Source organism: Rhinatrema bivittatum, chromosome 1, assembly GCF_901001135.1.
Source record: "Rhinatrema bivittatum chromosome 1, aRhiBiv1.1, whole genome shotgun sequence".
Taxonomy (NCBI): domain Eukaryota; kingdom Metazoa; phylum Chordata; class Amphibia; order Gymnophiona; family Rhinatrematidae; genus Rhinatrema; species Rhinatrema bivittatum.
In genome coordinates this window covers 640,305,174-640,327,001 of record NC_042615.1, presented here as the reverse complement: position 1 = coordinate 640,327,001, position 21,828 = coordinate 640,305,174, and the positions used below count along the sequence as shown (strand labels likewise).

At 43.4% G+C, this 21,828-nt stretch overlaps 1 long non-coding RNA gene across 1 annotated transcript; it reads left to right on the top strand.

Annotated features, from left to right (window-relative positions):
- Window positions 1-2,756: 2,756 nt before the first annotated feature.
- LOC115081791 lies at window positions 2,757-8,734 on the top strand. Its single transcript, XR_003853875.1, has 3 exons — window positions 2,757-2,881; window positions 3,030-3,074; window positions 8,658-8,734. It is a non-coding gene; the product is annotated as an uncharacterized LOC115081791 (long non-coding RNA).
- Window positions 8,735-21,828: the final 13,094 nt, after the last annotated feature.

The window sequence follows — 21,828 nt, the reverse complement described above, 5'->3', positions numbered from 1 at the left end:
GGGCCTGTAAACGGAAGTGTATACCTGGCTTTTCAGGCACATGAGTCCTTGTCTGCCCTCTTCCAGGGGAAAATACAGGGTATCTGCAGAAACCCAGTGCTTCTTGCTGGCTCAGAAGTAATCCAGCAGTTTCCTCTCACGGAGGCACCTGACCACCAACCTGAGTGGTCGGTGCGCCTGCCCCCGAGGAACCGGGTTGTTATAGTCCTGAACCCGAATGGTCCCATAGCCACACCTTCTGACTTCTTGGGTCGTGGAGCCACAGCGCCTTTCTGGGGCTTGCGGGTCAGGGGGAGGTGCTCTCGCCTCAGGGTACCTCTTTGTACTCTGGATTATGTCAGCGGAAGCACCTCTCCTCTCCAGCTGAGCAGTACACCTTCTAGGGGTGGTCCTCCAGGAAGCTGGATTATCAACTGGCACCTGAAGGATTGTAAGTGCTGCCGATCTACTTCTTGGTGCCCCAGGAGAATTCTGGTGATTCCAGAGGGTGTGCAGGTGCGGCTGCAATATGTTATCCAGAAGGAAGAGTGGCACGACTGAGAGTACAACCCTCGTTCCTGGTTCCTTCAGGGGCTGTAGCCGCTATTTTGATGTCCTGCCTTCGATATTGCCATCATGAAAGTGAAGAGGATGACTGCTTCCCTGCTCACCTTTGTGGTTGCAAGTAACCCTTTAGGCCCACTATGTTTGCTGTGGCAGAGGCAAAATTGTGAATGTTAAAGCCTGGCAGCCTCAGACATGAAAGCGTGTGCTGCCTACCCATGCCTCCCCTGTCTCATAGGTCCTTTCCTGCTGGGCAGGGTATGCCTGCCCATCCTTTTCTCATAGAAAGTTCTCCATGGTCAAGCGTTGAGATTTAGAAGACACCTTATGACCTTCCTTTGTTTTCTCCTCCTTTCTCAGGGGAGCTTTAGTCTCCCGCTGTGACAGACTCACTGCGCTTTCGCGGCGCGCATTGTAGGAGAAAACGTCGCTAGAGGGAAGGAGGGTTGGGAAGTCTAGTTCTGAGGACTGGAGTCGGAAGTGGATCAAGAAGTTGGTGGCATGGGGGGACTCTTCTAGGTCTTAATTGCAGCTCCTGCTTATTAAGAGGGGCTCTCTCTTCTTCCTCCATTTCCAGTATACCGCCATGCTGTGGTTCAGGAACATCCAAAGGGACCGATGCAATACCATGGGCTCAGCCAAGTGCACTGGTTAACCCGTGGTTGGATGCTCGTCCACAACCCCTTACGCACTAAGGGGATTAGCACGTCCAAAATGCGCATCCATCCTCCCCTTTAAGCTGATAGCACTCATCACGTGTAAATTCATGTTGATGAGGCTTTTAGCTATTTCCCTCTGATGGAAAAATGAAATGTGTCCGACTTTAATATTGTGGTGATATTAAATGGGAGGAATACAAAAAGGAGAACTGACAAAAAAAAAAGTTTGCCTGCATCCCTTTTCCTAATTTGCTGACAGTCACCTCTCCTGGGTGCCTGCTGCTGAGGAGCCGCTAGGGGAGCACAATTTCCCTTAGTGCCTTCTTTTTACCATGGCAGCTCATTTACATATTGCATCAGGCGCCCGGAGAGATCGATCGGTGCGCATTAGGAAAGCGGGTGCTCAATCATGAGTGCCTGTTTTCCATGCGCCAGTATTGCATCAACCCCAAAGTTGTTTCTGGTTCCTGATCAACTTCTGCTCCCTACTTCTTCCTCCTCAACCAATCTCTTTTCTTGGAGGTCTGGGGTACAGTGCATTGCATCCTTCTGAGTGTCCTTTTGTATTATTTCCTATTCCCTGTCTCCCTTATTGAAAGCTGGCAGAGATCAGTCAGTGATCGATATATCAGCCTCTTCTCCCAAGTGTCCCCTCTGATTCTCAGAGCTTCCTCCTCTTTGGGGCAGGGGAGGGGGGGGGGGGGTGACGTGTCCAGTGTCTTTGGGAGAGGGGTTCTGGCCTTTCCTCATGTTCTGCCTCTTCCTCTGTTACTTCTCCCAAGGATTGTTCTGCAGCCAAGAGGTTATCATCAAAGACGGGTGTGATACTTTCTCTCTGAGGTTCACACCCAGCTGCGGGAGGCTCAGTGGCCTCCTCTCTGGGGGCCACCTGCAGCAGCAACGGAGTTTCCCCGAGTTCTGGGGGGGGCCAGGAATCCTTCCTCCTGGGTCTCTGGGACAGAGGGTTCTGTTCCTCATTACTTAGACGTGTTTAACCCTGCAAGGAGGTGAGTGAGTGTTATGTGTAATTGGGGAACCAATGATACTCCGCCTCTCCTCTGTTCCTTACTTGTAAATATCATCCCTCTCATTTGCAGTTCCGGGGAGAGGCCTCCTGTGCCACTTCCTGACTTTTAAAAAAAATTAACCAGTTGAGGAGAAGAGGAAGTTCTGAACTTCTCTCCCTTGAGGTGTCCATTGGCCGTTCCTCAGAGTCTGGCAGTGGCTCCAACTGTGAAAAGGAAGGGGGGGGGGGGGGAGAGTTGGGCCTGTACCACTCTGCTGCGGTCTTGGCCCTTGAGGGCAGAAAAGGAGGAAACTAGGAGTACAGTTGCAAGCCTCGCTTATTTCTCTTGAGTTTGGGCTTTTTTTTCAATTCGCAGGTTGCTTCTTATTGGGTGTTTTTTTTTCTGCCAATCGTTTTTTGGGGCTTGGTGGGCGGGATTTATGCCCTGCTGTTGCTGTGGTTGGCTGCTACTGTCGATGAGGCCTGTCCCTAGCAGGCCCATCCAAAATTATTGCAGCAGCATAGTCAGCCAGAGCTCACAGGAGCATCAGGGCAGACCCTGCATGGCAAGTAACAGCTTTGGGTGACCAAGAAAGCTCTTATGCTGCACACACAGCAGACCTGAACACTGTAGGGAGTGTAGCACTCAGCTGGCTGCAGTCAAAAAGAAGAGGTATCAGGAGGGGGTAATGAGTGTGAGGGGGCCAGAGATGTGCATGGAGGGGAATGAGTGTGAGGGGCTGTTTTTTTTTTTTTTACACCATTTTTTTTATTTTATCTAATTATGTTTTTTTTTTTTAATTTGTTTTTTCTCCCTGCAGAAGATCACCTTTGTAAGAAAGCCTGTCCATGCCCGCTGACTACAGGTAAAAAATAATGTGACATAGAATCCTATAATGGTATTTTTTTTAATTTGTTCTACAGCACTTTGATTTCACCTAACTTTTTTTCTCACATGTTTTGGACTTTTTTTTTTCTTCTCAGAAAATAGCGCTTGTTCTTTTATTATAACCTGGCAATCCATCTTGTCACAGCAATAGTGGTCCTGTTTGAGAAGGCTCGGGCATCTGACTTTGTGTTTTTTTTTTGTCTCTCGAAAGGGATGGCTTAAGCATTCTGCTTTTCTTATCTCCCTTTTGGCATTGGGGCAATTTTTCAGCTCTAGGTAGGGCCGTTAGAAAAGTGGGGAGGTGGGGTAAAAACTGGGTAACCAAGCTGCTTTCCCTTCAGGCACAAGCCTCCACAAACAATTCCCACTACCCCTGCAAATGTAATATTCTGATTTAGTAAGAGGTTGTGGCGTGTTTTGTTTTTTAGCTTGCAATTCTAGAGCAGCAGGAACGGAGGGCGGTAATCCTGTCCCTGGAGGGAATTAGCAGCGGCAGGACTCTGGCTGGTGAATAGCCTAGGGGCAAAAAAAAAGCAGCAGGCAAAAAAGAAAAGGGGGTGGGGGAGGGAAACAGCTGATCTCTTTCCAAAGCAAAGGGGGCTGCTGATGGTGATAGAAGTAATTGGGGGGAGGGGGGAGTAGGGAAAAATCTGAGTAGTGGGTCCCCGTCCCCCAAAACAAAAAAAAATCTACTACCACTTTAGGCTGTCTGGCTCTTGCAGCCTCGCTCAGAATGGGCTGACACAGGAAGAACCCATGAAAGCAATGGGGAGTCAGCTGCATTTGCCCGGGAAGAGGCGGGCTGCTAGCTGTTTGTTTTTGTTATCTGTGGGTTTTTTTTTTTATTAATTTTTTTTTCTTTGTACTGAGAGAGGAGGACGACTGGGACTGCGTCCTCCTGCATTGCCCTGGAAAGAGAGAGAGAGAGAGAGAGCTGTGCCTGAGAGGACTCCTACCAGAGCCCACCAGATACGCTGTCTCTCCAACGGGATTCAGATAAGGGAACGGGTTTTCCTGAAAGTGTGTAGCAGGAACTGTAGTTGCTTCCCACAACTTTATTGCTCTACCACTGCAGCGTGTGGACATAGATTTCTTCCAGCTTGGAGCACCCGCTTGCAGAGTGTTGCCAGTCACTGCCCAGGAAGCACAGTAAGTTAATAAGTTAATCACAGAAAGAATAAAGCACGTCCTGGTGTGCCTGCTCGTGTGTTTGGGGGCGGGGAGCTGATGGAGAAGCTGGCAGATGAGAGGGAAGGAGAGAGGTCCCAACAGGAAGCAAAAAGGTCTCAGATTGAAAACAGACTTTCTCTTCAGCTGTGGACAAGTGATAGAGCAAACTCCTTAGAGAAACCTGCAGACAGACAACAGTCCCTTGCAAGGCAGAAGGATCATAGACTAGCCCCTTTGTAATCTGGAACCTCAACTCAGTGCTACTGCTCTTTTGAGAGTGCACAAGAGGGGAGAGACACATTTGATAAAGGAAACACATGCACAGAGAGACGATTTTGTTTGTGGGGCTGTGTACTTTTTTTTTTTTTTTTTTTCTCCTGAGCTATAGATTACCAGTTATTTTTCCTACCCTCTGGGATTTTTTTCCTCCCATTTTGTTTTGGGCTGGTGGTATGCACATTGAGCAAAGGACAAACTCCTAGTAATAAATATTGAACAGTTTTTTGAGAGACTCCCAATAATTTCAGAATCTGTAAACTGAGGGGGGGGGGGGGTTCTTTGTTGCAACTTTATTTAATGCATAACTACCTGCAGTTACATTGTTCATGGATGTCCCTACTACTAAATGAGTTACTTATCTGAAGTAAAGAGCACAGAAAATAAATCAGTGTGGTGAGTTTTCCTGGTATACCCCATTCCTGGAGTAGGGTGCGAATCACAGGGTCCCAGAGAAAAGAGTTTGGGGACATTTGGATTATCTATCCCAGTGTCACTAACGCAACCCCCCTACTCTGTCCCCTCAAACCCATGGGTACAAGTGGGAGTGGTGGTGGTTCTTATGCAGCCCCCTCTCCTCTGGCAGAACATATATACACATTGGGGGGGTGGGTGTATTACAATGGCATAGTGTTTTGTTTTTTTTTCTGTAGTATTTTAATAAGGTTTACCTTTTAGGTGTAAAACAGGAACCGTCATGAAACTGAGTTCTTTGCATTTGGTGTATATAGAAAAAGCATGCGTGTACCTTCCTATTGCTCGCCTCTCACCCTGAGCTATGTGGCCAATTCTGATTTCCTTGCAAATGTAGTTTTTAATTAGTATGTGTTGCCAGTAGAGCATATATAAATAAAGAAATACTAAACTGACATTACCTGGACAGGAGGAGCTTTCTTCTGTCTGCTTAAGGATCAGAAAGTGTGAACAGATAATCATAACCCAGATTGTTAAATATAGTTGGGACAGTGCAGCAGATGCATGTGCAGAAGAACTACATAAGCAAGAGAGTGCTAATAAGGAGGAAAGGAAATATAAAATGGATTTATAGAAGGGAAATCGTGATCAGTAAACTCAATAGAAGGTCCCATATGGAACAGTATTTGCCTATTCCATTCTGTTCTCTCCCTCCCTCTCATTTTTTAATCTACTAATTTCTTGCTACTAATTCTATACTTCCAGTTCATTTGGAACTAGGCCTGGGATCTGAAACCATGAGCCCCCATTTGCAACTATTGGGGATCTTTCCTTCACCAGGGGTAATGACTGCTGCCCCTCAAGGCTTCTGCTTCTCTGGCATCCCTGGCTGATCCAGGAAGTGCAAGACCTGCTCAGAGAATTGACCCCTGATCCTTTTGAGCCCCTGGGCGCAGGCCCTCATCGTGTTCTCGAGTGCAGTCGTCTTCTCCATTACTAATCTGGCCCTAATCTTTAAGGGTAAGCTGATGACTTCGTAGTTTCCAAATGGAAAGTAGGCTTTCCATTTGGATGTAATCACCATCTGAGCACCCAATCCGGTTTTTCTGACTCCCATCCCAGTGCTGACTGTCATCCCCCTCCCTCCCTCGGCATACATTGGGATAACAGTTAAATATAGCATTAGCCTAACATTTCAGGATGGCAAGGAGGGGTAGGCCTGACTCTGTGAACCTGTCTTGCTGCTGTGTGACGAGCTGTTGCATTGATCAGGGGCAGGCAGCATTGCTGGGGGAACAGCAAAGTTTTCCTACAAGCAGCAACACCTGCTGCCCATCTGACACGCAGTATTATCAGAGCTCTGGCAAAAGCTACATCTATGTGCACACGGAGGCTGGCAACGGGAGACTTTTTTTTTTTGTTTTGCAGAGGAAAGTTGCCTTGCAGGAATATTACCCTGAAGCCAGCATTAAATATTAAATTATAGCAAACAAAAATCTAGTATAGGCAGCTTATGCTTCATTGACTTAAAGCAGCAGTAGCTCCTGTTTACTGCAGAGTGTCTGAAGGCAGGCTTAAACTGGTGAAGGATAAAGAACCACTGGCATGGTCCTGACTACAAAATATAACAAAACAGTTTTACTAAAAAACAAAAACAAAAAAAAACAGAACCCCAGTAGCATGTCTCTGCCTGTCGCCTTCCTCTGGAAGCCACCATGGTTCCCGCTGCCAATCGGATGTCCTTTCTAAAGCACTCTGTCAGTAACCAGGCTGATGGCCGTTTGGCAGCTAGCAGAAGAGGGAAGGAGAATCTGCACAGCTTGCAGGGATATCTTGTTAATATTTTATAGAGTTTTCTGCAGCAGGCTCTGCTTTAGTTAAATAATTCTTAGTGAGCCTGTATCCTGATTTAAGCTTGCCTTCAGACTTGCTGTATATTTATTTAGTTTCATGGTTTGAGAATCATCTACAAAGCATTCTCTCCCCCTGCCCCTTAGCTTCATCTACTATCTGGGAGAATTCTCATGATAAATGAGAGGCTCTAAATTAGTCTAACAACTTTCATCCAAACTGAAATAAGTTAACTAACAATGAGCAAAAGGCTTGGAATAGATAACCTATAAGTGAACCTGACAAATCAGGGGCTCTATCTACTACAATAGGTGAAATAAAATTTAAGTAAAAATAATATATATATATATATATATAAGGATTGCATCTTCCATAGTGTAGTGTGTGTGTGTGTAAGTAATATTACTACTATGGAAGATGCAATCCTTCGAAAACATTGCTATTTAGGGCCAGAGTCCAATAACACCCTACTCCTGGGGTACTGATATTTTCAATCAGAGCCCTGTACAGCATGGAATGTCAGAAATATTGTCCACTGGTGGTTATGTATTGCTGTGACTTCACATCATTGGTTTAAGAGTGAAACATTTTTTTCACACCCTGTCCTCTTTGGTGCATCTATGAACAATGTGCTGTCTCTCTCTTGGAAGCTGAATAAACCTTTTGCTGCATTGAAATAACTGAGGTTAAGGTCAGAGGAATTTTGTTTTTGGTTGGGCGGAGAAGGGAAGCAAGCCAACCAACCCATCCCCTCCTGTTGCTCTTCAGTCGGGATCAATCTCTCTCCCCTTCCCCCACCCTCTTACTCTTTTTTTTTTTCTTTTTTTTTGTTTTCCTCCCCATCCCCAAGGAGAAGGAGTGCCCTGTTCTCCCCCCCCCCCCTCCTGCTGGCCTGATTGCTGCTTTGACCTGTGTGGCTGTGCAGAGTTTGGTGTGGTTCAGAGTAGCAGTTGGCCCCCCAGAGATGCAGAGGTGGCGGGTGCGGCCAATGCTGCTCTTCCTCTTCCTCCTTCTGCTGGATAGTTACTGCCTACCCAACCCAGCCCTGGATCTCCTGCCGCAACTCTGCAGCAAGGGCCAGGTTTTGCTTGGGCCATGACTTTTGTGGCCTACTCTGTTTTAACACCTATGACGTGAAGTGCTGTTGCTGTTTTTTGTAGTGTTAAGATAAACAGTAGTAACATCGGAAGCTGGAGCTTCTTTTTTTTTTTTTTATATTGATTATACAGCATGTGGCAGTTTTAAGTAAAACTCACTATAAAATGTGTTGCCTACAAAGACAGTTCGGAGAGGACAGGATCCTCGCTGTCTTCTTAGCACAACTTTAACAACTGGGGTCCTGTAGGGTTTCCTCTTGATCCACCAAGTTCAATCTTTATTACAACTCAGTTCGTAAATTACTAGCTGACTTGGATGTGAATTATAGCATTTACATAGATAATATCCAGATTTTTTTTTTTTTTTTGCCAGTATGTGCTACTATGTCTAGTCCCTATTCCAGGTTTCTTCATGTTTTAATCTCAAAAACTGATCGGATGAAAATTAAACTTGCATTGAATCTTGCAAAGACTGAACTGAGAGTCCTCAGTCAGTGATGGATGTAGGATTCTGCCACCCCCAGGCGCACTGATAGTGCTGGCTCCCTTCCCCCTCCACCCACCCCCAGTATGGTTGGACAACAGGGAGCGGGTCTAAGGCACAGCCCCAGTGTTTCTTGCTGCAGCTGAGAGGTAGATTATGTGACAAAAATATGAAAATTCTGAAGTACATTGACAAACATTACCATCTTTTATATTATATACTTTGCTTGTATTTGTATAATTTATTGGGCAAAAAAAAATGATTGTAGGTATCAGTACATGGAAGAGAGGTAAGAAGACCATGAATGAAGGGAGGAAGGGCAGAGAAGACTGAGGACCATGGATGGGAGAAGAGGAGAGGGAGGGAAGTTCCAGGATTGAGGAAGGATCCAGGGAGAAGAGAGGTAGGAAGGATTGGAGTTTCCTGGATCTGGAGGATAGAACCCAAGGTAAAGAATGTGACTTGCAGTGTGGGGATGGTGTGAAGAGATGGCAGGTGTGCCTACCATGCTCTGGTCCTGCTCTACCTTGCATCCCCTCTCTCCAATCTGATATAGTCACGGACACACATCCAGAGCCTTCTTTCACACACACAAAAACAGTCTCCTTTCCCCATCCCCCTTTCTCTTATTCAGAGACACATGACCTCCCATCTGATCCCTTCTCACCTCCCAGTGATCTCCCATTCAGTCTATCCTTATCTATCTATCATGGCTAAAGAGGTTAGGGCTGTTCAGCTTGGAGAAGAGACGGCTAAGGGGGGGGGGGGGGGGAGATATGATAGAGGTCTACAAAATCATGAAAAGACTTGAACAGGCAAATGTGAATCTTGTATTATCCAAAAGTTATTAACAGGACTATGGGGCACTCCATGAAGTTAGCAAGTAGCACATTTAAAATTAATTGGAGAAAATTATTTTTTACTCAACGCACAATTGAGCTTTGGAATTTGTTGCTAGAGGATATGGTTAAAGCAACCAATGTAGCTGGGTTTAAAAAGGTTTGGATAAGTCCATAAACTGCTATTTAATTAATAGAGAATAGTCACTGCTTTTGCTGGCAACAGTAGCATGGGATCCATTAAATGTTTGGGTACTTGCTAGGTATTTGAGTCCAGGATTGGCCACTGTTGGAAACAGGATATTGAGTTTGAACCCTTGGTCTGACCCGATATAGCATATCATATGTTCTTATGATCCTCTTTGCTTTACTGGTTCCAGGCTTACCCTCTCCTCTTCTGTTCCCTGCATGCTGCCTGGGAGGAGAAGATCTGGATCAGGAATCTGAGAACTGTTTTCTGCTGAGTGAAACTTAGCACAGTTGAAGGAAGTAAATCTTCAGCCAGCTTGCTGCCTTACAGATTTTTGCCATCCTAGGCATAGGCACAGACCTATTGACAAATCCAGGCATGTCCTCAGCAGGTTTGAATCGCCAGAGATACCACAGTTCTTTAAGTTTGGGGAATTTTCCATTACTATCTATGCTCTGGTGAGAAAACTTGGTGGGTTTTTTTTTTTTTAGATTGGAACCAGTCTCTTCGACCACATGTAAAAGCTGTAGTGAGAGGTGATTTTTTTTTTTTTTTTTTTTTAAACTCTGCATAAAATTTCTTGATCCTTCCAATTTTCGCACTGTTGTATAGTCTTTTGTTCTAATGGGCCTTGACTATTGTAGTTCAGTCTCACGAGTTTGAGCCGTGCTAGTGCCTGTAGTCTCATGCTGAATCTGGCGAGACTACAGGTATCAGCTTCATTGCTCAAACTCGCAGATCTGCCATGCCTGCAGGAATGCTTCCAGGATGGTGCAGGGGTCTAAAGCTGCCTACGTGTTGGAAGTCCAAGGCTGATCGGGGGGATGCCTCTCGCTGGGGTTCCAAGGCTGGCATTTTCAGGCTGGCTTGTAGGGTCTGAGGCTTTGGGCTATGGGTATAAGGCAAGTTGGAAGCTCCACAGCTGGCTAGGGAGGATCCAAGGGGGCTGGGGATTCAAGGCTAGAGGGTCTGAGGCAGGCTGGCATTCTCTTCTCATCCTTGTTGCACTGGTGTGGGGGGGTGGAAGAGAGGAGGAGAGTTGCTGCTGGGCATGGGGGAAAGAGACAGGGTTTGGGGAGATTCTAGAAACATGAGAGCATAAAAATACCATATGCCTTTATAAATCTGCTTATCTAAACTAACTATTCCGCTTTACAATCTCTGCCACTCACTCAGAGATCCCCCTGTGCTTGTCACGTGCTTTCTTGCATTCAGTACTGTCCTTGTCTCCACCTGCACGGGGAGGCTGTTCCATGCATCCTCTACATCCTCTGTAAAGCAATATTTTCTTACATAACTCCTGAGTCTACTTCCTTTCTACGCGCATTCCCTCATTTTAGAGCTTCCTTTCCTTTTGAAAGAGGCCTGCCTTCTGTGAAAGGTATTTAAATGTCTATCATATTTTCCCCAATTCCACATTTTCTCAAGGGTGTACATGTTTATAACTTTAAGTAGTCCCCATATGCTATAGAATGAAGACCACTGATCATTTTAGTAGCCACTCTCTGGACCAATTCCAACCGGTTTATATCCTTTTGAAGGTGCGGTCTCCAATTGTATACAGTACATCAGTTGAGGTCTCACTAGGGAGCAATATCACCTCCTTTTTTTTTTTTTCCTGTTGTCTATTCCTCTCCCTATGCTGCTAAGCATCCTTCTGGCTTTTGCTGCCACCTTAAGATCATCAGATGCAATCACCCTTAAATCTCAATCTTCTTTCACGCTTAGAAGAATTTCACCCTCTATACTATACCTCTCCATTTGTTTTTGTTTTTTTTTTGCAGCCCAAATGCATGACTCTGCATTTTATAGCATAAAATCTTGGCTGCCAGACTCTAGACCATTCCTCAAGCTTTGGTAGATCCCTAATAAGGGGCAAGGAACTTGATCTCTTTTGTAATCCCAAAGAAGGATGGTACCTTTCATCCCATCCTAGATCTAAAAGGGGTCAACAAGATTCTCCAAGTTGGCAGCAGTAAGATGGAAAAAAATATATAAATAAAGAGGTAAGAAGGGGTGACCTTGTCTGGTTGCTTTGACAGTAGACTACTGGCAAGGGCCTTCGAGCACTCCCCCCCCCCCCCCCTCTATAGCTACAAATGAGGTCATGAAGGGAGTATCCCCGCTCTCTCTGGCAGCTGAGGTGTGGGGAAATCCCAAGTGTAAGGACTGGTCTAGCAGGACTCAAGGAAAGAAAATGATCTGGTAAGTACAATTTTACCTTATGCACTTATTTGCCAATAGAAAAGTGTTAGGCACTCCGGTGCATGGATATTGAAAATGTGCAGTATAGTGCTGCTTTAAGCCTTTATTTGGGGGTCTGCCTGGGAATTACTTGGGATTAGATGTGCATACCAAGGGCCCAGTTGCTCAAGCTTTTTTCCCCATAGACACAGAATGAGAGAAAAAAGCCATAGTAAATCAGACTCCAAGTCAGGCAACTTCTTTCAGGCCCCTTGTGTAAAGACAATTAAAAAGATTTTCTGCTTTTGGTCACAACCACCTGCCTTCTCTCTTTAGTCTATAGTTTCCTTTTTATAATATCACAGTCTTCGGGATTGTGGGTTCTGCCTAAGAACAAACAATATGTACAGAAGGAAAGAAAGAGCATGTTTGAGGTCTTGTTTTTTATTTTCCTCCTTACAACAAATGCTACATGCGTTTCTTAAAATACCAGTTTGCTGCCCTCGGTATTATGCTGTCTGTCTTTTTCAGCATGAGGGCTTCAGGTGGTCAACCCACACTAATAATTAAATTCCCAGGAGACAAAGGAATGTGAATAATAAATTCAGACAGCTTCTTATGTGCTGGGTGTGTCCATAAACACTTTGCTCATTATCACATTTTGGCACAAAGCTGAACTCTACTAAAATATTTCCCAGCCGTCTCCTGGAAGCAAACCCAACCAGCCAGCTTTTCGGGATATTCATAATGAATATGTATGACAGAAACTTTGGATACCTAATGTATGCTTATTCACTGTGGCAATCCTGAAAACCTGACTGGTTGGTTAGATAAGTCTCCAGTAGAGAGTTGGGGGAAACTCTGCTCTACTAAATGAGAAATCTAATCATATTGCAACACTTTAAAGATGAAATCCCAAAAGCTATCTGCCTTGTACGGCTGAAAATGTGACATCACACAATGAAAAACAGAGTAGTTCTTCTGTTACAAGCCCCAACAGTTTGTATTTCACGCTAATGGGCTGCTTCAGGGAGGTTATATCTGACACATCTAAAATTCTACGTCACAAGAAGTTAGAAAGTCTACACAACAGGCATTGCTCTGAGACACATTTCCCTATGTCTCTTTTTCTCCTGATAGACCAGCCCTTACATTTGGGATTTCCCTGCCCCTCAGCTGCTGACGATAGAGGGCAACCCCCCCCCCCTTCGTGACATTTATTTCTGCTATAAGTGGGGAATGGCCATAGGCTCTTGCCAATAGAACATAAGATTTGCCATATTGTGTATCAAGCCCAGTATCCTATTTCCAACAGTGGCCATCTCACAAGCACCTGGTAAGATCCCAAAAAGTAAATTAGATTATGTACTGCTTATCCCAGGGATAAGCAGTGGATTTCCTCAAGTCCATCTTAATGGTTTATGGACTCTTCCTCCAGGAACTTATCCAAACTTTTTTTAAACTTAGCTACATTAACAGCTTTCACCACATCCTTTGGCAACGAATTCCAGAGCTTAATTATGTGTTGAGTATAAAAAAATATTTTCTCCTATTTGTTTTAAATGTATTACTTAGTGGCTTCATTGCATGTCCGCTAATTTTTGTACTTCTTGACAGAGTAAACAACCGGTTTGTGTTCACCTGTTCCATTCCGCTCATTATTTTATAGATCTCTATCATATCTCCCCTCAGCCATCTCTTTAGCCTTTCCTCATAGGGGATTTGTTCCACCCCTTTTTATCGTTTTGGCCACCCTTCTCTGTATATTTTCTGTTTCTGCTATATTTTTTTTTTTTGAGATATAGTGACCATCATTGCACACAATACTTGAGCATTGGTTGCACCATGTAGCAATACAGAAGCATTATGATATTCTCTGTTCTATTCTCCATTCCTTTCCTAATAATTCCTAGCATTCTATTTCCTTTCTTGACTGCTGATGCACACTGAGCAGATTTCAACATATCCATAATGACGCCTAGATTCTTTTCCTGAGTGATGACTCCTAATGTGGAACTTTGCACTTGGTAGCTATAGTTTAGATTCTTCTTCCCTATGTGCATCACTTTGCACTTGTCCACATTAAATGTCGTCTGCCATTTGTGTGTCCAGTCTCTGTCTTGCAAGGTCCTGTTGCAATTTCTCACAATCCTCTTGTGAATTAACAATTTTGAATAATTTTGTCATCTGCAAATTTGATCACCTCGTTCCCATTTCCAGGTCATTTATAAATATGTTTTAAAAAAACAAACAAACAAAAAACAGTGGTCCCAATACAGATCTCTGGGGCACTCCACTAATCCCCTTCCATCGAGAAAATTATTATTTTTTTAAAACCAGTTCTCAATCTACAATAGAACATTGCCTTCTATCCCATGACTTTTTAATTTCCTCAGGAGTCTCTCATGAAGTACTTTTGTCAAATGCTTTCTCAAAATCCAGATAAAACATATATCAACTGCTGTCAAATAAAATGTACTAAATGTAGAACCCTGGATAATATAACATGTGACCAAATCTAAATAATATAAGACCTGTTATATGGATGTCAATTGAAGTCTGAGTGTACCTTCATACGATGCTGATGGGTAATACAGCTATCGTGTCTATGAGCCTAGAATAAGGCTTCAAAATCATTAGGTACCTCAGTGATGTAGCTCTTTGTGTTGGAATGTCCACTTCCAGACTATTTCATTGATGGCAGCTGAAATGAAGCCATTAATCTTTTATTCTGTAGTCGGTCTTGCACAGCCGACATCTAGATGTTTCGGAGACTAGCTCCTTCTTCAAGGGCTGAATATTCTCAAGAGAGACTCGCAGAACTCTGTATGATTGTGCTATAATGGCAATATTCATTCATCAAATGTAACCTCAGATGTAACCTCAGCTTTGAAGTCTACAAACCTTGAAGATGTAACCGTTAGTTCTTGTAGATTTAAACATTATTCTGAAGATGTAAACTTAGATTTTGAAGACTGTAATCTGTAAGCATTTGCATTCATTGTAAGAATTTGTATTTATTATTTAGCTATTTACATTGATCTGTTACCACTTGGTCCTGTTCTCTCCTTTACCTCAAGTTCTAAGTTCCTACAAAGTTAGCCTTGTTATTTTATACCCACTTGTTTGATGTAATTTTCCAATATTGGTTCTGTGTAAACCGAAGTGGTATGTACTAGTACATGAACTCCGGTATATAAAAGCCTTTAAATAAATAAATAAATGTGGACTGTATCATAGCGGTCTGTGGAGCTCCATGCATTGAAAGCAGCCGCTGATACAGTTTTGAAATTAATTTCTCTATTTTATCTGCCATTATACAGTACCCTTCAAAAAGAGATTGACCTTTCTGTAAATCCCCCTGTACCTCATCCGTGAGTTAAAAACAAATGCTTCAACTGTGTGTAGGCTAGAAAATCTTTGGCTTCCAAACCAAACCAAAGGTGGCCTGAAGGTCAGAGAAAGAAGTGATCGCCCCAGTAGCCCACATCTGCCCCAAACATGTGCTCCATTTCTCCTCCCATCTGCAAAAAAATGATATTCTGTCCCTGCTGGGAATTCAGTTAAATGACTGATTGGGGATAATCCTGAATAAGCTACCTTGCCTGTTAATTTATATTTCCATCTTTTCTAGATATACATAATACATCCCAAGCATGGAGAAACCTGACCCCAATCTGACACAGGCATTGTCTTCATCCAAAAGATCGAATGTATAGGTACCGATCCCAATAGTCCTTGCTCAATTTGCACCCAGTGCTTCCCTGATCCCAAAATATAACACTCTATTATACTTTTAAGCTGGGACACTACATAATATTGCAAAGCATTTGGCACTCCCAGCGCCTCTTCATTCTTGGCTCGATATAGCACCCCTCTAGCCACCCTTGGAGGGCTCCTAAGCCAGGTATAAGAAAACACCTGCTACTGCAGAGTGTGTAAAATGGATTCCAGGATTATACATTGTAGAGCTTGAAACAGGTAACTGATTCTTGGTAACAACTTCATTTAATTGTCATGATCCTGCCAAGCCATGACAAATTTTAGCCTTTTCCATTTACCCTAGGTCTACCTGTAAAGACTGAAATAAAAGAGTATAATTATATCTAAACAGATCCTAGAACTCCAAACTGATGTTGACTCCAAGATACTTAACTGGTCCCTTTGTCCACCGAAATAGGTGCTTATTTTTTAGAACCACACTTTGTTCCTTTGAAATATCAATAGGAAGAATTTTAGATTTGTCATGACTTACCCGAAATCTAGAAACGTATCCAAACCGCTCTAATTCCTCAACCACAGCTGTTAAAGATGACTCTGGCTGCATGAGAGAGAAAATATCTGCATACAAAGAAATTTTGAACTGTTCAATCCTCTCCGCGTGTTGAATAGCTTCCACTAGTGGTTCCATACTCAAAGGGGCAGATTTTATAAATCTGCGCACACGCGGACTTTTGTTCGCACACCAGGCGCGAACAAGAGTACGCGGGATTTCAATAGATACGCGCATAGCCATTAAAATCCGGGGTCGGCGCACGCAAGGCTGCCCAAAATCGGCAGCCTGCGCGTGCCGCGCAGCCTGCTTCTGTTCCCTCCGAGGCCGCTCCGAAATCGGAGTGGCCTTGGAGGGAACTTTCCTTCGCCCACCTCCCCCCTACCTCTATCACGAAAGTTACGCCTGCTCGAAGCAGGCGTAACTTTGCGCACACCGGGCCGGCTGCCGCGCTCCATGTTCCGGTCTGGGGGCTGGTCCAGGGGCCGCTGTCACGCCCCCGGGCCGGAACCATGCCCCCGAAACGCCGCGTCCCGGGGCTTGCGTGCGCCGCCGAGCCTATGCAGAATAGGCTCGGCGCGCGCAGGGGGGGTTTGGAGTAGGTTTTCGGGGGGTACGCGCGTATCCCTTTGAAAATCTACCCCAATGCAAATAGCAATGGAGAAAGTGGACACCCCTGACATGTGCCACGGAGAATGGGAAAGGTCTGTGTACCCTCCATTAATCTTTAGGCAGGCCGCCGGTCTGCGATATAACTCTTGTACCCATTGCAAAAATTATACCCCTCTATGCCCATTTTCCCCATTACCGAGAACAAAAAAGGCCAATGAACTGTGTCAAAGGCCTTTTCAGCATCTATAGTGAGTAATAAAGATGGATTCCCTTAGTTTTTAGCTACATGTAATAATCTAAAATTTCCTTATGTTATCAGCTGTTCTTACCGGCATGAAACCTGTCTGGTCAATTTTAATAAGCTTCCCAACCATCCCTCACAGTCTCATCGCCCAAATTTTCAAGTCTGTTTGAGCGATTATAGGCCTATATGACCACAAATAATAGGGTCTTTACCCGCTTTGGTAAAATAATGATTCCAGCTACATGCCCATTGGAGTAACAAGACACCCCTCTCGCAGGCAATTAAACATCATAGTTAGGGGACCTGTAAGTAGATCTTAAAATTGTTTGTAAAACAGTGGAGTGAAGCCATTGATCCCCCATGGGGATTTTCCCGACTTTAAATCTTTTATCGCCCCACTCAACTTCCAATTCTGAAATGGGCTTCCCTAATTGTAGCTGTTCCCTTGTAGATAAAACAGGTAACTTGATCCCTTCTAAATATGAGGATATCTCCCACCTCCAGTCGCCAACGTTTCTTTAGAGTATAAAATCCTGTATAAAATTGAAGGAATCGTGCCCAGATATCCTTTGCTTCCAATAGCATTATGTCCTTCCTTATCTTTATGCAGTTTATTTTTATTAACCATTGGCTACCATCTTGCTACTTTTATTCCCAAACTCATGTTGTTGCTCTAAGCAGGTCCGGACATGATCTCATCCCATTTTCTGATCAGGTTTCCACACAGGAATTGAGAACCCAGGAGGGTGTTTCTAATTTTACTTAATTCCTGTATTAGAGTAAGGCATTTTTCCCCCCTCCCCCCTCCCCTCCCATATCGCCAGCTTCAGAATGTCCAGATTGAAAATAGGAGATATGTCTGCGGATTCATTCAAGGAAATATATTCTTCTAAATCCTTCTAAATCCACTTATTATTTCCCACATCCTTTATAAGATCCCAAATCCTTCCAGAATCTTCTGCCAAACTTCCTCTCTAATGGGAAAACCTCCCACCAAATGGGTGCATGATCCGACTTGTAATACATTGTTTCAGACCTACACAGGTGAGGCATGAGTCCTTGGCTATTAGAAAGAATCTATCCTAGAATATGAGTTGGGTGGACGAGAGAAAAAGTGTAACTTCTACTAGATGGGAACATAAGGTGCCAAATATCATCAGATGCCAATGATTTTAGTTTGAGATCCTACCTCTCTTGCCCCCTCTGACTTTACCAGAGGATGTGTCCAACAATGGCAACCTAGTGATATTAAAGTCTCCCGCTATTAGTGCTTCCGCTGGCATATGCCTAAAGCTTTACACAAATCTCATTGAACATTGCTTTTCGAGCTTTATTTGGGCAGTAAATGTTGACTAAGATAAATCTACTATTGTTTATATCTACATGGAGTATTATATAATGGCAATTTGGATCGTTATAAGATGCCAACACGAACCACTGCTTGATTGACGAATAGGATCCCCACTCCACTATACCAACTCCCTGGTGCAGTGGGGGTAATGGTGAGAAGCTAGCAATCGCTCATCTCTGCGACGCAAATGTGTCTCCTGAATGAACGCTACTGTTGTGTGTAGCCAATTCAGATCTTGAAACAGCATTTGGCGCTTAAAAGGGGAATTTAGCCCTTTTTGCATTAATAGAAAACATTTTTATATTAGCCATATATCAACCCCCCCCCCCCCCCAGGTTCGGAGTGCCCTTCTAAGCCTCCACTTACCAACCATGAAAAAAAAAAAATAAAACCTCCCTTGTTCAATTCTTCCACCCTTACCTCTTGTGGCTTTATCCGGCTCCCTTAAACTTGCTGAAAACTTAATTATCTCAACCCAAAATTGCTCCACCCAACATCCCCCCTCCTCCCACCTTGAAATACCTGTCCAGCCCATATAACTAAACTCCATCTACTAGCCTGTAGATCCCTCCTGAAGGGAGTAGTGAGATACCTGTCCGTCCGTCCCCCCCCCCCCCCCTTACCCTATAATACATAAAACAATCCCTACCTCTTACCATCCTCCCTCTTAAACACTTAACCAACTGATTTACCTAAACACTTCATAGCAACCCGCTTTCAAATAACTATGATAAATATCTTTTTAGAGTCCAAGTAATAAATCCATCAGAACTCCTGCAGGCCAATAACCAGCCTGCCTGACACTGGAACTGGAGTCCTCATTCTGCTCAGCCCCTCCTATTCCTGCCAGGATCAGGTGGAAAGGAGTCACTGGATTTGGGTAGACAGCACACCTAGATGAGTTGATGAACCTCCAGAGCCTCAGGTAAGGCTCCCCCCCCCCTCCTTTTCCAGTATGTTGCCATTTTGGTGGATCCAGGACACTCAACTGATCCATTTGCATCACTGAGCTAGGAGTAGAGACGCCTGCGCAGTAGAAATTGTGTAAGCTTCATCTAGGGTCTTGATTTTTGATGTGTAACCCCTTGGATCGTGAAAGCAAAACCATCTATACCACATGCTTTCTTTCCTAAGAAGTACCATCAATGGCTGAAGTTCTCTTCTTCTTAGTGTGCCTGGGGACATGTCATAGAATACCAGCTCGTGCCTTCCCAGGAGAATGGGCTCGACTTTCTAGCACAATGCATAATATCTTCTTTCATCAGGAAACTATGAAAGCAGGCACTAATATCTCTTGGAGCGTTCCGTGGGGTATTCCCTAGAGCCCTAAGCGCCCTTTCTATTACCATATCTTGCTGTGTATTCTCTATTCCAGGTTCTGCCGCTGCGGAAAGTAGTGCGGAGCAAATCCATTGCACCACTTGCATAGCATTAGCATTTTCTGGCGTTTCTGGGAGCCCCCGAATCCATAGATTAGATCTTCACAATCTATTCTCCAAGTCCTCCTCCATTTTTTATACCATTTCCTCCTGTTTCTTATGTTCAGCCACTTCTGTAGTGATAGAGGATAATTTAGTCCCTTGATCTTTGAGTAGGGCCTCCACGTCTTCTTCCCTCTTGCCCAAATCTAGGAAATCTGATTGGAGATTGGCTGTAGTCGCACAAAATTCTTCCTTTAAAGAGCAGATATCTTGCTTAATATCAAGAAACCAATTATCAAAGTCTTTTTATTTATTTTTAGTGTCCGCCATTCCACTTTCGCTGGGAAACAGTGTCTTCCGTTTTGGCTTCTTGCATGTCTTATGCCACTGTGGGTAGGCTGTTCAAGGCCTCATATCTTGATCCACTCGCATCAAACGAGAATTGTTTCAGATCCATCTGCTTTTTCTTGCAGGTCATAATCGCAGTAGTTTCAAGGCTGCTATTTGTGTATTTCATGCTTTTAAAATCTGGAGTGTGTAGGTATAAATGCTGAAAACCCGGGAAAGGAGTGGAGAGAAAGCATAGATGTCCATTAGAGACCGATGATGTCACTTCCTCCATCACCTCATCTTTTAACCATGCCGGCAGTTATTTGGCCTTTTTTCTACTTTTTTTGGATAAGTGGCATATGTTTGGCCTGGGCTTCCAAGATGGTGTGTTTAAATAATGTCCATGCCTGATGTAAACTCTTGACCTTTACAGCTGCTTCTTTCAGTTTTTTCCCCCCCTCATTGTCCTCATTTTATCATTTATTTATTAATAAAATTCTTATATACCGTCATTCAGACTGGCCATCACAACGGTTTCCAAGCATAAAATGTAAATAAACCAAAAAAAATAACCAGATAATATGCACTTACTCCTTAAAAATAGATTAAATTAAACAAAACACAATAAAATGCATTCATAATAAAATACATGATATTTAAGTGCTTTTATATCTCTCACTCTCAGTTGAAAAAGCTGGCTGCTTCATGTTATATTAATAAATACTTAAAATGGTACTTAGTTAAAATAGTTCTCAGTCAGTCCTCCAAACGCAATTCCAAAAAGCCAGGTTTTCAAATTATTTTTAAAAGATTTCCTATCCGCTTGGATCCTTAACTCAGTAGGAGGCTCATTCCACAGCTTAGGGCCGGCCAGGGAAATACTTCGATCTCTGACCTGACTAAGATGTGCTGAATTTACCGATGGTATTGTTAGAAGCCCTTTATTAGCTGATCTCAGGTTTCTCTGGGGTTTATGTAGATGAATTGCTGTATTCAACCAGTCAGTTTCTTTTCCATAAATAATTTTATGTAAAATGCAGAGTACTTTATATTGGATGCAATATTTTATAGGTAACCAGTGAAGTCTTGGCAAGATAGGTGTTATATGATCACTCTTTTTTGACTCAGTTGGTACCCTTGCTGCAGCATTTTGTAATATTTGTAAAGGGCGTATTGTTGAGGCTGGTAGTCCTAGTAACAGGGAATTACAATAATCAGTACTCGAGAAAATTAATAACTGCAGCACTGTTCTGAAATCTTCATCCGTTAATAATGGTTTCAATCGCCTCAGTGTCATCAGTTTACCATAGCGCCTTTAACTTTCGCTGTGATATGTTTTTTTAGATTGAGCTCTGTGTCTATAATTATACCAAGATCTCTAGTCTGATCTGATGGTTTAATCGTTATATTGTTTTCATATGATATGTCAGGAAGAGGTTCCTCTTTTTTTTTTTTTTTGTCTGGTACAGTGATCTCAGTTTTATTAACGTTTAGGACTAGTCTCATATGTGTGAGCATTGCTTAATAATATTTAGATATATAGCTGTCAGTTTATATGCCTTTGAGTGTATCATTTACTGGGACTAGAATTTGAATGTCGTCTGCATAGATAAAATGTGTTAAGCCTAGCCCGGTTAGCAGGTGGCACAATGGTAACATATACACATTGAACAAAGTAGCTGATAAGGAGGAGCCTTGCGGAACTCCTGTATCAAGGGTAATTTTATCTGACCTTACATTATTAATTTACACTATATATGAACGGTTTTCCAGAAGTGATTTAAACCATTGCAAAGTTGTTCCAGTTATTCCAATTTCTTCTAATCTGTTGAGAAGTATAGTATGGTTAACTGTGTCAGAAGTGGCCGAGAGATCAAGTAATATTAGGAGGTAGCTTTGTCCACTGTCAAAACCCCTTAGTACCGTATCTGTTAGTGCTAATAATAAAGTTTCCCGTACTAAAGTTTTTCCTGAAACCGAATTGTGTTGGGAAAA